We start from the raw sequence: 15,827 nt of genomic DNA, 5'->3' as shown, positions 1-15,827 counted from the left end.
TTCGGTCAGTTCCACTTAGCCAAATATACCAGGTCGAAGCCATATCTTTCTAGACATGCATAGACTAAGTTTCCTTAACGTACTATCATCCAAAACTTCACCAATACCATAGGTCAAGTTAAACTTGAACCTTTTATTAATTAGTCATAATTACCCTGTCAGGTAGATTAGTTTGGGTTACCCTGCTCGGTAGGTTAGTTTTGGAGGTGCTAGCTATTCTAGAGCATCCCCCTGAATTATTGGCCTTTATTTAATTTTTGGTTCTTGGTTTATGTTTGTTCTTTTTGTAATTATATTTAACTTCATGATATTCTAAGTTTTGGTGGGTTTTAAAATGTTTAGTTTTTGAATTTGTTGATTTAGTTTTATATCTAGGTTTTTGATTTGAATTATTTGATTTTATAAAGTATATTTTTTCTTTAGGTATGTAGTATTGGTTAAGTCCTACTTGCGTGATTAAGCACTCTTTCGGAACCCAAGCTTTACTTGTTGGTTTATGTTGGGTTATTAATGATTTAAATGTTTTATTTGAACTTGACTTATAGCCATGTCTGTTTTTGTTGTAAATTTCTTTTTGATTATTTAAGATTAAATCTAAATTTTTAGATCTTGTTGTAAATTTTTCTAACATTTCTTTTAATTTATTAATTTCTATTTTTAGTGACAAATTCTCCTCCTCAAGTGTTAGATCTCGAGTTGGATTATTTTTTGTAATTTGTTCCTTGAGGTTTTGGTTTTCCTCAAGGAGTAATTTTTTTTCATCTTCTAATTTATCTAATTTCCTAATTAAACAAGAAATAATTTTAAAGAGCTTTTGATTTAAATTTTGGTATGCCTCTTCGGAACCTTCGGAAACGAGTACGGACTCATGGCTCGATTCGGGTTCGGACCCGTCTTCCGATTCGTCCTCCGACTCTGCTTTGTAGGCCATCAGCGCGAGGTGACTCTGGTGTTTCTGATCTTCAGCCTCCGATTCGTTCAAGGAAGAGTCGTCCCACGTCGCTTTGAGGGCCTTCTTTTTTGTCATCTTCGGTTTGTCGTTCTTCAATCTCGGGCACTCGTTCTTGTAGTGACCCTTCTTGTTGCACCTGAAGCACGTCACATTCCTTGGTTCGGTTAAAGAGTTGATCTTCTGCAGGTCCTTCTTATTGAAGCTCTTCTTACACCTGGTGAATATTTTCCTTACCAGGTTCACTAGGTACTCCTCATCTTCAGAATCGTGATCAGAATCTTCATCTGGTTCAGACTTGTTCTTTGTTCTTTCCTTGGAGGAACTTGCAAACAGGGCAATACCTTTCTCGGTTTGGGCGTTAGTCTGTTCGTGTAGATCTACTTCATAAAATAGTTCATCTAATTTTAACTTAGATAGATTTTTAGAAATTTGTAGGCATCCATGAAAGATGCCCACAAATTATTGCGAGGAAATGTGTTTAACGCGTACCTTATCAGATCTCGGTTTTCCATCTGGTGGCTTATCACATGGAGTCCGTTGAGGACATTCTTGATCCTCGCATGCAGCTGACTCCCCATTTCTCCTTCCTACATTTTTATATTAAACATTCTATTTAATAACAAATCTCGTTTCGTAACCTTAGCGTCGCTGGTTCTTTCGTGCAGCTCGATCAACTTGTCCCAAAGTTCTTTCGCGTTCTGGTGCGGTCCTACCCGGTTCAGCTCTTCCCTAGTCAGACTGCATTATAGCTTGTTGATTTCCTTGTCCTCTATCGATGATTTCTTATTCATGTCCGGAGTCCACTATTCTGGATCAAGTGGACTTCCGGAGTTGTCAATGTTGGTTAGTCCTAGGAAAATCGTATCGACTCCACTGTACAAAAATTTTGTACAAGTGTTGAACCTTTCCTTAAATAACCTATTGTGTTCTTTAGAAGTTAAATTAGGAATCGTAGACGGAACTTAACATCATTGATTCCAAATTTAACTTATCTGTTCTTAATGGTTTAGATTTGAATCGCAAGCAGAACTTAACACTATTGATTCAAATCCACCTATGTTATTAATTTCATTAAATATTAATTTCCAAAATTGGCTTCCAGAATTGCATGGCGAGGCACATGACCTTCTTGGATATGGGAGCAACCACCACCGCCTAGACAAAGTCTTTTAAGGAAAGCTAATATTTAATTTCCTTAAATAACTCTAGGTTAACCAAAAAGAATAATCGAATAACAAATTCGAAAAATAAAACAAAAGAAACACAAATTCGAAACAAATCCGAAAAACTCTAGAATCATATGCCTCTTGTGTTTGATATTTCCAAAAATAACTATACAAAGAAAACTAGTATGATGCGAAAAATAATTACTAGTTATACCTTTCTTTGTAAGCAAATAACCTCTTGATCTTCTACCGTATTCCTCTTCTTATCCCGGACGTTGTGTGGGATCTATCGAGATGAGAATCCACCTAAGCCACCTTCTTCTCCAAGCAAGATTCGGCCACCACAATTCTCCAAGAGAAGTAGAGGTCCGGCCACCACCACCAAGCTCCAAGGGATGCAAGAAACAAAACCTCCTTTCTCTCCTTCTTCTCCTAGCTAGAACCGGCCACCATCAAGAGCTCCAAGAGAGGATAAAACCGACCACTAAAGAAGAAGAGAAGAGGAGAGGGAAAATGTAACGACCCAAATTTTTCCCATTTCAAGTTCTAAAAGTCCATAAAAATATTTGGAAATGATTTTAAAATATTCTAGAGATTTTTAGGAATTTTTAGAATATTTTTACGAAATTTTTGGAGGTCGTTTAGTAGGTTTACAAAAAAGAAAGAAGTTTTGACAAAAACCGTTGAAGGTGAGACTCGAACCCAAGACCACCGGCCGAACCCGACCTAACCGGACGCAGCCAACCAACTGGGCTACGCGTGGTTTGTTAATAAGTATGAAGCGGGATATATATAAGTTATAGTAAAGGGCAAAGTTAAACCTAGGTTATAAAAGGGACAAGTTAAGAGGAGAAAGGATTATTCCCGTGACCTAATCTCGCGATCCCTTTCTCTCTCGCGGCGTCGACTTCCTCTCGGGTAAAAACGCAGCCGCAGCTCGGGCTTCGCCTCCGGCGGTCGGACAAGGACACTTCCGTGAGATCTTCTTGGACCCGAGCTTCTCTCATCGAAGGGAGCACGCGGAAACAAAAGGAACGTCGAGATTTGAAGCTAGCCGAAACCCTAGAGTCCTCTTCTTCGGTTGTAAGTCCAAGAAAGCGAGTAAGTACTACTCACCTACGGTAGGAGTTGCTCCGTACGCTTGGTTTCCTTGTTGAGTTTTTACCCTAGGGTTCCCTTGTGCCGAAACTTGATTCATGCTAGGGCTGGATTGTATTCCATGCTGTGCCGAATTAGGAGAATGAATTAAGGTTTTGAGGTGGCTGTTTGGACCCCTGAGTTGTGCCAAAGTGTCTATGCCAAACCTCCTCTAAGGCATTAGGATGCTGAATTTTTATGTTAAGGATTTGTTTCCTTGTTTTGGGTCTTTAGCTGTGCCAAAACTTTAGGATAAGCTCCAAGTTAGTTTTGTGTTATAGACCCTTTGCTGAGTTTGCATATAAACACCTTCTGAGATTTATATGGTTTCGGATTAGCATGTTTTCGGAATTTCTTGCACCAAGAGACATTCTATGTTAGCTTCCCTTTAGAATTTGACATGCTAATCAAGCTTCCTTTTTGAATATGCATGCTGGTTACTGTAATATGCAGAATAATATGCTAAGTTTCCTTTAGAACTTACTGTGTAGAAATTCTATACTGTTGCCATGCTATTTCTGTGTATTTCAGCTGAGTTACCATGATTTAGGTTGCTTGAATTAGTTTCCTCCCATGCTACTATCAGGTTTTAGAATTTCTGAAACCATTTTCTTTTGGAGGTAGTTTAGGATTAAAAGCACACCAAAAGCTTAATTAAATGCCAAGACATTTTAATATCAGAATAAAAAAGATAACAAGTAAGTAAAGCAAGAGGCTAGTACCCGACATCCAAGAGCTTGTCGTTAAACAAATCCAGGTGACCATTTCCGAGGTCTTGGCCCTGGTAGACCGAGGTCTGCTCTTTTAGGATTGGTGGCTCGCAACCCCAACCTATTAGGGAACGCGCATGAGATGGTACTAAGCCTGGGCCCAAAGAAAAGAAAAGTTAAGAAAGAAGAAAGAAAGAAGAAGTGAGTGAAAGATAGGAATTAAAAGATTAATTTCTAACACAAGGATATAAGAAATGAAACAAGTTACATGCTTAGAATAAATAAAAAGTTAGTTTCTGGAATTCTAAGCTGGTGGTATTAATTTCTTGTTATCCTGCTAGTTAGTGAATATGACTTGTATCCAGTTTATTTTCTGTATGGCCATGAGCACATGCAGATTGCTTTAGTATTTCAGTTTCAGTACTTTTGCATTACATTTATGCATTGCGAGCTTTGTGAGATAGATTAGTACTTACTAAGCGTTTTCGCTTATAGATCTATTTTTTTTCTTCCTCCTACTGCAGATAAAGGAAGGCGACAAGGAGGGTGCGTGATGGATGTGTGTGATGTTTGGAACCATGGAAGCTTGGGACCTCGCTAGAGGATTTAAATGAATTCTTGTTAGGAATCTGATAAGAGTTTAATAGAAGTTTTCTTTTAATTGCTAAAGAAATTAAAGAACCGCACATGTTGTTTTATATTGTTGGATTTGATTTAGTCCTACTTTTTTTCTATTAGTAAGTGCAAATTTAGTTCAATTTCCTTAAGCAGATACAGAATGTTTTTTTGTTCAGTTTTTGTACCTCCCAATTGCACCTGTTAGTTTAATTCCTTCTTACATGTCCCATAATCTGTTTAATACTCTAATTAGTGCCATAAATTGTGAAATTGGTCTATTTTTGGTTGCTGGATTAATAGCTTTTCGATTCTGCTGGAATTGGCTACCTTTATTAATGTTGACATTATGCTAAATTGATGCTTTGGAAAGAGGACCAACGAAGGCGGTTTAGTGGGTAATAAAGAAAAATATTAGGATGTAGTTTCCTGCTATCGTTTTGTTCCTTTGCACCTTCTTAGTGGTAGAGGGCAACTCGTATATTGGTTTAGGTTGAGGTTTCATATTAGCTCGGTTTAATGTTTCCTTATTAATGGTTAAAAGTTTGGCTGTTAATGAATTGTTATGCATGCGGTATTAGTAGGAACAGCCATGACCGAATTATGCAAAGGTATATACATGCATACAAGTTTTAAATGCTATTATGGAAACATGCTAATACACCTTGGTATGATTGATAGGCTTGGTTGATGGCAGCACTGAAATAATTAGTAGTAATACAGCATGCCTTCAAAAAAAAAGAAGAAAAAGAAACAATATATATCATGTCAAGTTTATTATCTTTAAAGTCAAGCAATATCAGTTAAGTAGAATGAGTAGTTAAGTAACGGTCACCCTCAGAGTAGTAGTAAGGAGGGTGGTCGTTACAGAAAACCACTAGGGCCGGCCACACCAAGGAGAAAAAGAGAGGAAGAAAAGAATAGAGTTATTAGCCATGAAGGCACCTCTACCCCCTCTTTTATAATTCTTGGTCTTGGCAAATAAGGAAATTTAAATAAAAAACTTTCTTAATTATTTTTCCATGAAAAAAAAATTATTTAATTAAAAACAATTTTCTCTTCTCAATTTGTAATAGCCGACCACTTTTAAAAACAAAACAAGGAGAGTTTTAATTAACACAAGAATTAAAACTTCCTAAATAGTTTCCGAAAATTTATAAAAAATTTCTCCAATAATTTTCCATTCATGGTGGTTTATAAAAAGGAAATTTTATATATTAAAATTTTTATTTTAAACATGTGGATGATTTTCAAAAAGAAAAGTTATCTCTAAAAATTAAAATCTCCTTTCAATCTACAAATAAGGAAAGATATCAAATCTTTTCTTAATCTTTTGTAGAAACTTATAAAAGAAATATTTAATTTTTAAACTCTATTTTAAATCATGAACATGGTTAAAAAAGAAAAGTTTTTTCAAAATTAAAATCTATCTTTCAATCTACAAATAAGGTAAGATTTCAAATCTTAACTTAATCTTTTAAAGAAAGCTATAAAAGGAAAGATTTAAATTTTAAACTCTTTTTTAAAACCATGGAATTCACATAAGAAAAATTTATAAATAAATAAAAATCCCTTTTTAATATGATGTGGCCGACCACACCAAGCTTGGGTTCAAGCTAGGGCCGGCCACACCAACTCAACTCATCCTATTTACTTGGTCGGCCCAAGCTTAGTTTCCAAGCTTGCTTGGCCGGCCCCAATGGGATGGGTATAAAGGTGGGTAAGAAGTGGGTATGTGGTGGGTATAAATCTCTATATACAAGAGGCTACGATAGGGACTGAGAGGAGGAATTGGTTTTCGTCTCCCGATGAAATTAAGCTTCCCGTGTTCGCCCCGAACACACAACTTAACTTCATCAATAATAATTCATACCACTAAAGAATTATTATTGTACTATTGCACCAATCCCAAATTATATTTTGGGCTCCTTCTTATTATGAGTGTGTTAATTTCCCTGTGTTTAAGATATCGAATGCCCACTAATTAAATGAGTTACTGACAACTCACTTAATTAATATCTTAGTTCCAAGAGTAGTACCTCTCAACCTTATTGTCATGTCGGACTAAGTCCACCTGCAGGGTTTAACATGACAATCCTTATGAGCTTCTCTTGGGGGCATTATCAACCTAGATCTCTAGGACATAATTTCCTTCTATAATCAACAACACACACTATAGGTGATATCATTTCTCAACTTATCGGGCTTATTGATTTATCAAACTAAATCTCACCCATTGATAAATTAAAGAAATAAATATCAAATATATGTGCTTGTTATTATATTAGGATTAAGAGCACACACTTCTTTATAAAGTCAGTATAAAAAGAAACGACCTCTAATGGTCCTACTCAATACACTCTAAGTGTACTAGTGTAATTATATAGTTAAGATAAACTAATACCTAATTACACTACGACCTTCTAATGGTTTGTTCCTTTCCATCTTGGTCGTGAGCTATTGTTTTTAATTTACAAAGAACTGATAACACGATCTTCTGTGTGTGACACCACATACTATGTTATCTACAATATAAATTAATTGAACATCTATATTTGGTATATATGAATGTAGACACTTGGCCAATGTGATTCTTATAAATGTTTATACAAAAGCTAGGCTTTTAGTATACACTCTAACAGTCAACTGGTGCACTGTAGGCTTTTGTGATGCTGAACCATTGGTCGAAGTCTGCCTTTAGGTAGACTTCCATTATTTTCTTTCAGTACGAAAAATCATCCCTATTGAATAGGGGAGGACGTACCGCGCTGAAACCTTCAATTTGAGACATCCTGCACACAAGAAAACAACTAGATAAGCAAGGTCCCAAGACTTGGTCTTGGATTAGTAGTGCATGAAAAAATAGAAGTAATAGAGAGAACTAAATTAGTGTTGCACCAATTTAGATTAATTGCAACGAGAAAATATTTCCAAAACGGTAATAGTACTAGTTTGGAATTATGCGAAAAACTGAAAAGCCGAAAAAAATGGAAAAGAGATTTCACCCCCTTGTTTGATTGGTGGTTGCACCAAATCAGAGCGGTACCTGCTCTGATACCACTTATTAGATCGTGAGTTTCGCTAGAGCGGGGGTGAATAGTGATAAAAACTTTCGTAGAGAGTTAAGCAGCGGAAAAAGAATAAGCAAGAGAAGAGCAAGGCTAACACAATTTATTTTTACTTGGTTCGGAGCCTGTGTCGACTCCTACGCCAAGGCCCACACGCAAGGGTGTTTTCGATGTGCAATTCACTAACAATTCGAAAAACTTGATTACAAATTAATTACAGGAATGCTAATGAAAATAACAACAATACCGATAAAATAAAGAAAAGAAGAGCGCGTGGTTGGAGTAGCTTCGCAGCGTTGCAGGAGCACAATAGAGCAGATTGTGAGTTCTGAGTTGTTGTTCTGACTCCAGCCTTAACCCTCCTTATATATGAAGTTAGGGGTGCTTGGAACCTTCAAGGCACCTTGGTTGTGACGTAGCCGAGCCAATCAGTGAACTCCACGCGGCGAAATGACGTTGGGGATAAATTTTTGCATCAAGGCGCCCGGGTACCTCCCGGGCACCCGGACCTCCGGGCGCCTGGAACCATCCTGGGTGCCCGGACCCTAGTTTTCCAGCATCTTCCTTCCTACAAGAAAATGTTAGTCCGGAGGTAAATATATAATACATATGTCTTGCAAAACAAAGTGTTAGCATAGTTTAAGTTTAACAAATAGAGTATGACTTAGATTCCATCTTTCCGAGACTGGAATCTAGTCAAGATCTCGACTTAGAGTTTAGAAATGGTTTTAAGTCGGATCAGCACCTAAGTTCCCTTTCTAGGAATGCGTTCTTATAGTCACTCCCCTTCAGTGACTTACCTTTACTTACCTGCCAGACATCCGGTCAGCCCTTCGACCCGTCTAGGCTTCGTGCCAAACGTCCGGTCAGCCCGTCGACCTATTTGGACTTCGTGCTAGCTATCCAGTCGGCCCGTCGACCTAGCTGGGCTTTGTACCAGACATTAGGTCATCCCGTCGACCTGAAGTCCTGGACTTCTCCTGCACACTCGATCAGAGTATTAGATAATAACGAAACTAACTTAACCTATTTTGTCATTCATCAAAACTTGAGTTAGACCGTTAATGTTAACTGCACCAACAGACACGACACCGAGTGATCTAGTAGAATAAATTTGTTATGCAAAGGGATCGATTGACTAAACCCAATGATTGGTCAACTGAATATTAATTAACATTGATGACGAAGCAGAGTTAGACAACGAAGAAGGAAATTTGAGGGATTGGTCGATCGAACTAAGTGATCAGTCGATCAAACCTTTAATGACATTAATTACACAAAGATCAGATCTCATCATTAAAGGAAAGAGCAGTATTCAGTCGATCGATAGAGGGTTCGATCGACCTATAAAGGGTTCAGTCGACTGATAGAGGGTTCGGTCGACCAAATAGATCAGTTAACCAAAGGGCTTTTCGGTCAACCAAACCTTGCTTATAAAAGGACCTCGAGATATGTTTCGAAGCAACAACTCTATGATCATTCCTCTTTTACATTTTGCTCGTGACTCTACTATTCTTTTCCATAACTTCTCATGCAAGCTACTATGCTGAGAAGTGCCAACTTGCTTAATCATCTACTCTTTGTCGGTATATTTTATTTGTAGCTTGCATTCTTACAAGAAGATAGTAGTGTGTTACTATTATTTTTTTATTGTACGAATTACTTCTTTCTGAAGATTTCAAGAAGAAAAATTATAGTGAATTGCCCAACAATTCGATCAAGGATCACGGGTCTTAGAGTAGGAGTCGACATAGTATCCGAACCAAGTAACCACCTGAGTCATCTTTATTTGTCTTATTATTTTTCACCACTTTACTTTGATCTGATTCTTTCTAATAAAAATAAGTTTTAATAAGTGATATTCAACCCCCCCCCCTCTATCGCTTCTTCTTAATCCTTCAAAAACCCTAGGTTTAGGGGTTTACTAGTCGACTGGTGGGAGTAAATAGAATGTTTCTGTTTTCTCACTGAAGTGGACCAGTCGATTGGTCATGGCACCAATCAACTGGTATCGAGTTGTTGGGGTGTAATGGTTAATTTTTCACAGTGGCCTGTCAACTGGTGGCTTTACTAGTCGACTGGTAGCAGGAAGCTTGGATGTTTTCCCCCAAGTTTTATATAATGGAGCTTGGGATAGTTGGCTTGGGTGATGAAATTAGAGGTGGTTAACCCCTAATTAGAGCCTCTAAGTTCTCATTGCAATCCAGGGTCTTGATTGATTTTGTGGTGAGGTTTCTCCATTGACAAGGAGGATTGTGCTAGCTGGAGTTTCGGGGATTAATCCACCAACTGATTGAGGGATCGTCCACCTTATGGACATACTGTGGAGCAGGAGCTCTAATCTCCAAACCACATAAACGAACGTATTAGTGGTTTGTTTGTATTTCTTTATAATCTTTAGCTTTCATACTTGTTGTTTTGTTTTTTTCACTATGCTAACAAGTGTAGGAAAGCGAACGACATGGGTGATCGACTATTCACCCCCCTTTAGCTGGTGTCAAAGGTCCCAATAGTTTGCTAACATTCGACTAATCTGGCTGAATGGAGTCACCTCTATTCATTGGAGGTGCCTTAGTTCCAATGGAGGCACCTCAGTTTAATTAGAGGAGCTTCAGTTTGGATGACATGGATTCCGATGCTTAATATCTTTTCCAATGGTCTCCAACTCTTTTGAGGTGCCTTGGACCATCAGAGGTACCTTCAGTTCGTTGCATGTGAGGCACCTCGGATCCATCAGAGGGACCTTAGATCTTCACTTCAACAGGGCACCTCCAGTTGATTGGAGGTGCCTTGGATGGTCAACCTCCAAGTTGACCATCACTCTTTGCACTCTTGAGTGATGGTTTGGCCATCCAGAGATGAACTCACCTGAACCTAACTCAGACTTTCTCCTTGATCAGGTTTCCTCCCGGCTTCTCATCCCTCAGATGTGCCATGCGTATCTTTTTCGCTCCACCGGTGTACTCTTTTGGAGCACCTCATCCCTCGGATGCATCAATCCTGTTGACTCCCTTCCTGTGCCATCCTTATCGCTTGTTGCATCTTCCACTCAACTTCTTATGTTCCTAAATCTCTGAACAACCAGACATATGATCTAATTTAACTCGGTTGATCAATATTAAAACTAATCTGAGATACTTACGATCTCCCCCTTTTTGATGTGCATAAATCCGAGATAAAGTTAGGGTAAACAAAACAATAAATGATTTATGTTAACAATTAAAAATATTAAATCTTGCAATTAAGTACAAACAATAAAATTACAATCTCCCCCTTAACTTAACCTCCATTACTTGTCCCCTTTGATCACATAAAAAAAATGGGTGAATAAAATGGAAAAAATAGAAAGAACTCTGAAAACTTTCAAAGGGTTTTACTAATATTATGACAATTTATATATTTTTCAAAAAAATATTTTTTATAGGAAATAATTTCTAAGAAATATACATTTAATTTTCCAAATGAAATTTAAAAATTATTTATAATTTTCAAAAATTTTTGAAAATTTTTGTCAATATTAATCAGTATCAATCTAACTATAGAAAAAATTTTCATGAACAAATTGTTTTCTAATAATGATAAATATTTACATTTCATAAATAAGTATTTTTGAAATTAAATGCTTAAAAATAGATTTCAACATCAAAATAACTTGTCAATTTTTATGAACATTTAAAATATAATTGTATCCGTAGAAAAATTGAGTTTATCAAAACTCAATCTATGAAACATTTTAAAATAAAAAAATATGATTTTTGTAAAAAAATTTATAAAAATTATTTAATGGTAAAAAAAACTCGATTTTTTTCTACTAACACATAATATATGTATTTATCACATAAAAATTTAAAATAAAAAAATCAAATAGAATGCTTGTGAATAATAATTTTTCCAAAAATTACTCAACCAAATTAAATTCTAGCATGCAAATTAAGATAATTTAATTGGCTAAACATAATTTTGGAACCAAATACAATTTTTTATGTACTAGATTTATTAAGAATTTTCTAGGAATATCATTTTTTGTTATTTTTTATAATTTGACCCCTATGATTTTTAACATACAAATTATGCTCTCCAAAATATTTAAAATTTGAAACTTGTAAAATATTTGACTTTGAGCATGCATGATCCTTTTCTAGCATTTCTATTTGTTCTTTTAATTTTGCATTTTCAACCATAAATTTATTACAATCTTCTAGTAGGCATGGATAATTTTTCTTTGAATTTATATATTTTGTCCTAGATTTACATAGTAATCTACTTAGCATTTTAATAGCTTCATATAATTTATCAGCGAATAAGAATCATACCTCACTTACCGTGTCAAGTTCGTAGGTGGATGCTCCTCCTGTAACGCCTGCCCTTACCCATACCCTTAAATTACACGACAAATGTTACTCTTTCCTCATACATCTAAATTTTAGGCTTTCTTACCTATTACATGCTGCTTAGTCCATAGATCTATTCTAACCTGTTACGACTGGTAGGACATGACTTGCAGCCACATAGGGCCGAAGGAAGTCTGAAGCTTCTAGTGGGTCTGGGTCGTGTGCCCTGACAGGTATTGTACTCCTAACTGGCGCAGGGCACGACCGTGTGAGGGTCGCACGACCATGACCCTTGGCAGAGGATGGGAGGGGCATGACCGTGTGAACCTACATGGCCGTGTCACTTCGACCGAGAGAAAGAGAGACACGATCGTGTGGAATTACACGGCCGTGTAACATTGGCCGAGAGGAGGAGGTGCCCGACCGTGTGATTCCACACGGCCGTGTCATCTCATCCGAGAGGAAGAAGGGCACGACCGTGCGTTTTCACACGGCCGTGTCACCTTGGCCGAGAGGAGGAAGGGTAAGGCCATGTGCTTCCACACGGCCGTGTCACCTTAGCCGAAAGGAGGCAGTGGAAGGCTGTGCGAACCCGCACTGCCGTGCCACGAGCCGTCCGGAGGAACCCCCTTCTTTACCGAAAAAGCTTGTTCATCTCTTTTAATTTTCACTTTCACTTACCATTCAAAATTCTACCAAGCCGTCAAATTCATTCTAAACCAATTAGTGTCAGTATTTTATGTAAAGCGGAGAGAAGAAAACAAAACTAAAGTCCTACATGTTCCCCATAATAACAAATTCTCTGATCTCTTTCCATTGTTCCGTCACACACACACATCCCCAAGCACTGCTCCTGCTGCCTCCTCCTACTCAAGCTTTCCTTTTCCTTTATCTACAGTATAAGGGAATGCAAATCTATAAGCGGATGCTTAGTAAGTACCATCTACTCAAAAAACGATACATTAAAAGAGGACATGCTTTTTAAACTGCTTGAGGAAAATGCAACAATGTAAACATGCTTTTAAAACTGCTTAGGGAAACATAAACATGCACTTGATAGTAATTGTAACGACCACACTTCTCCCTACTATACTACTCTCTAAGGATGATTGTTACTTAACTACTAACTCTACTTAACCGGTAAGATCGAAACCACGAGGAGTCTCTACCGAAAAATTTCGGCAGCATCTCCCCTGTACTGGTGACCATAAACTGAGATACATACATAGCATACATCAGCCACAGGCGGCTGGAACATACATCAGACACCCACGCAATTAAATAATCGTCAAACGCCCAAAATACATACTTACTAAACTGAGTTCATCTTAGCATGCAATCTAAAACAAAAATAATCCCAAATGACATGGATCTTAAAGTACAATTTCAAATATTTATTAATCACTAAAATGCGAAAAACTCAATAACATCCCAAGTCTCTCCCATAGTCCTGGCATCACACATCATCGAACACCTCCTTGTCGCCTTCCTTTGCTATAGCTTTTCCTTTGCTCTATCTACAGTAAGAGGAAAATGCAACTATAAGCAAAATTGTTTAGTAAGCGCTATCTAACTCACAAAACTCGAATATGCATGTAACTGGAAGAAATCTAAAACTGAATGCTCAAAAAGAAACACTACTCATGCTCATCTAATAGCAAAAGAAACAAGGCATACTAGAATGCTAAACATGTAAAGCAAATCTAAACAAACACGCTAGCATAAAAGAAAACTAAACTTGCTGGATTTTAAACTTATGTGAAGCTTGTTTTACTTGTTTAAAAACTTATACTTTAATTCTTCAAAATAGTAATCAACTTCTCTTTGGGCCCGACAACTATACTTGCTATGCGCGCATCCCTAACTAGACCCGAGGTAGCTAGTCCCGAATCTAGTAGGTTTTACTAGGTTATCTAAACCTAGGGACGACTATGGGAGCCCAATCCAAGGACAACTGAGAGTCCAACATACTAGGTTATCTGAACCTAGGGACGACTATGGGAGCCCAACCCAAGGACAACTGAGAGTCCAGCACAGTGCCACTGATAAAAGTAATATACTTGTTATCTTTTAATACTTCTAATATATAATGCCTTGGCATTTTAACAAGCACCTTGTGTGCCAAAAATCCCTAAAGTCTTGACTTTGGGATCTACTTAAGGCCTTGGCCTTTTTCTTTCTTTTTTTTATCTTTCTTATACTTTTCTTAAACTCAGAATACATAAAACTTAACAAGATATGCACTATGATACTTAATAAAAACTGCACTAAAATTCTGTAAGGATAAACATAAGAAAACTATTGGTTCATGGTACGTGCACCCAAATCTATCTAGAAGTTTTAAGTTATCTTGAAGAACTAAACTCAACATAGGAATCAAGTCTCAACTTACTTAATCCTATCTAGAATTTCAAGCCTATCAAGGAAAACAAGAACTCATAAAAATTCAATCTAGAAGCTAGCACACTTCAACAGAATTACAAAGGAGTAATCAGATCTTCCTTAAGCTTGCTACAATAGAACTACACAGAAACAATCGAATCCTCTTTAAGTATGCTACAACAGGACACTAAGGAGCAATCAGACCTTCTTTAAGCATGCTACAACAGAACTACAAAGGAGCAATCAAATCTTCTTAAGCTTGCTACAACAAAAATCTAAAATCTGTAACCCTTCAAACTAACTGATCATGCCCATAAAAATTCATGAATGAAAGGACTTGAACCCATATCTGTCAATGAATCTGAAAAGCACCTTGGTGTAAAACACTCCTTTAAAACTCACAAGAAGGGACTGAACTACAAGAAATTTCCTCCACACCAGATTCATAGCAATTCCACTAAAGAATAATATCCATTGAAATCCTCACCATCAAAATAGTCTAACATTCTGAAACTATACGAAAAACATCCTTGATCAAATCCAAGAACAGAACCACATTGAATTGTATACACATAGTTCCATCTGACCGACATTAACACCAGGAACACGATTGTGATACGGAAACAAATCTCCACTATCGAAACTAACCCAAACCAACAATCCAGTGGAAGCCATGCAAGGAACATAATTCAGATTCAAAACTTCTCAAATCTATTCTATAGAAATCAAAACCGCTATACCAAAACAAAGCCGCAACAGAACCTACCCCAACTTCCTTCAAAACAGATCATTCTCAGTATAAATCCACATAAACCAATGACAACAAATTGAATTCAAGCAAGTTCTCCAGCAACCTAGCAAACCCGAGCATTAAACACTAAGTTCGACTCATTCTGGAAACTCAAAGAAAACACTGAATCGAAGTTCGTAGCTACTCTTCTGCAGGTGAGGAAAGCACTTACAATGCTGTTTCTGGGAATTACAGCCGAGGAAGACCTTTAGGGTTTCAGGTGAGCTCCAAATCTCAGTCTCTTCTTGTGCTCACGGCTCCTCGACGAGAGGATCACAACGGTGTATCTAGCTCTCGGAGAACCCCCTCGATCGGCTACCGGAGTGAAGCTAGGGCTTCATTTTCGTCTTCGCTTGGGCAAAATCAGCGTCGCACGGGAAGAGGTGAGGAGAAAGGTTTCGGGATAAAACCTAAGTTTCTCTTTTTTATAACCTTAATATTCTATTAACTATATTAAATAAATTTACTACCCTTTTCTAAACTGAACCGCCCTCGTGAACACTTGGTCAGTCGCGCATTGCTTAAGGCTTGGCTCGTGGGTTCAAATCTCGGCTGCAACCCTTTTCTTCCTATTATTTCCTGTTAATAACTTCTACTACTTAAATACATTTCATGGTACTTTTAATCAGCAACGCTCGCTGGAACTCTTAGTCAGCTGGATTCTCTTAAGAGTTGC

General features: G+C 37.4%; 1 long non-coding RNA gene across 1 annotated transcript; it reads right to left on the bottom strand.

Moving 5' to 3' along the window:
• Nucleotides 1-13,261: 13,261 nt before the first annotated feature.
• Nucleotides 13,262-15,574, bottom strand: LOC121982790. The gene is made up of 2 exons (XR_006112254.1): nt 15,324-15,574; nt 13,262-13,496 (listed from the first exon to the last, which is right to left on the bottom strand). It is a non-coding gene; the product is annotated as an uncharacterized LOC121982790 (long non-coding RNA).
• Between the last annotated feature and the right edge of the window lie 253 nt (nt 15,575-15,827).

This window comes from Zingiber officinale, chromosome 5A (genome assembly GCF_018446385.1).
Source record: "Zingiber officinale cultivar Zhangliang chromosome 5A, Zo_v1.1, whole genome shotgun sequence".
Lineage (NCBI taxonomy): Eukaryota > Viridiplantae > Streptophyta > Magnoliopsida > Zingiberales > Zingiberaceae > Zingiber > Zingiber officinale.
Note: the sequence above shows the minus strand (reverse complement) of the source record. Positions and strands in the feature narration are given on the sequence as shown.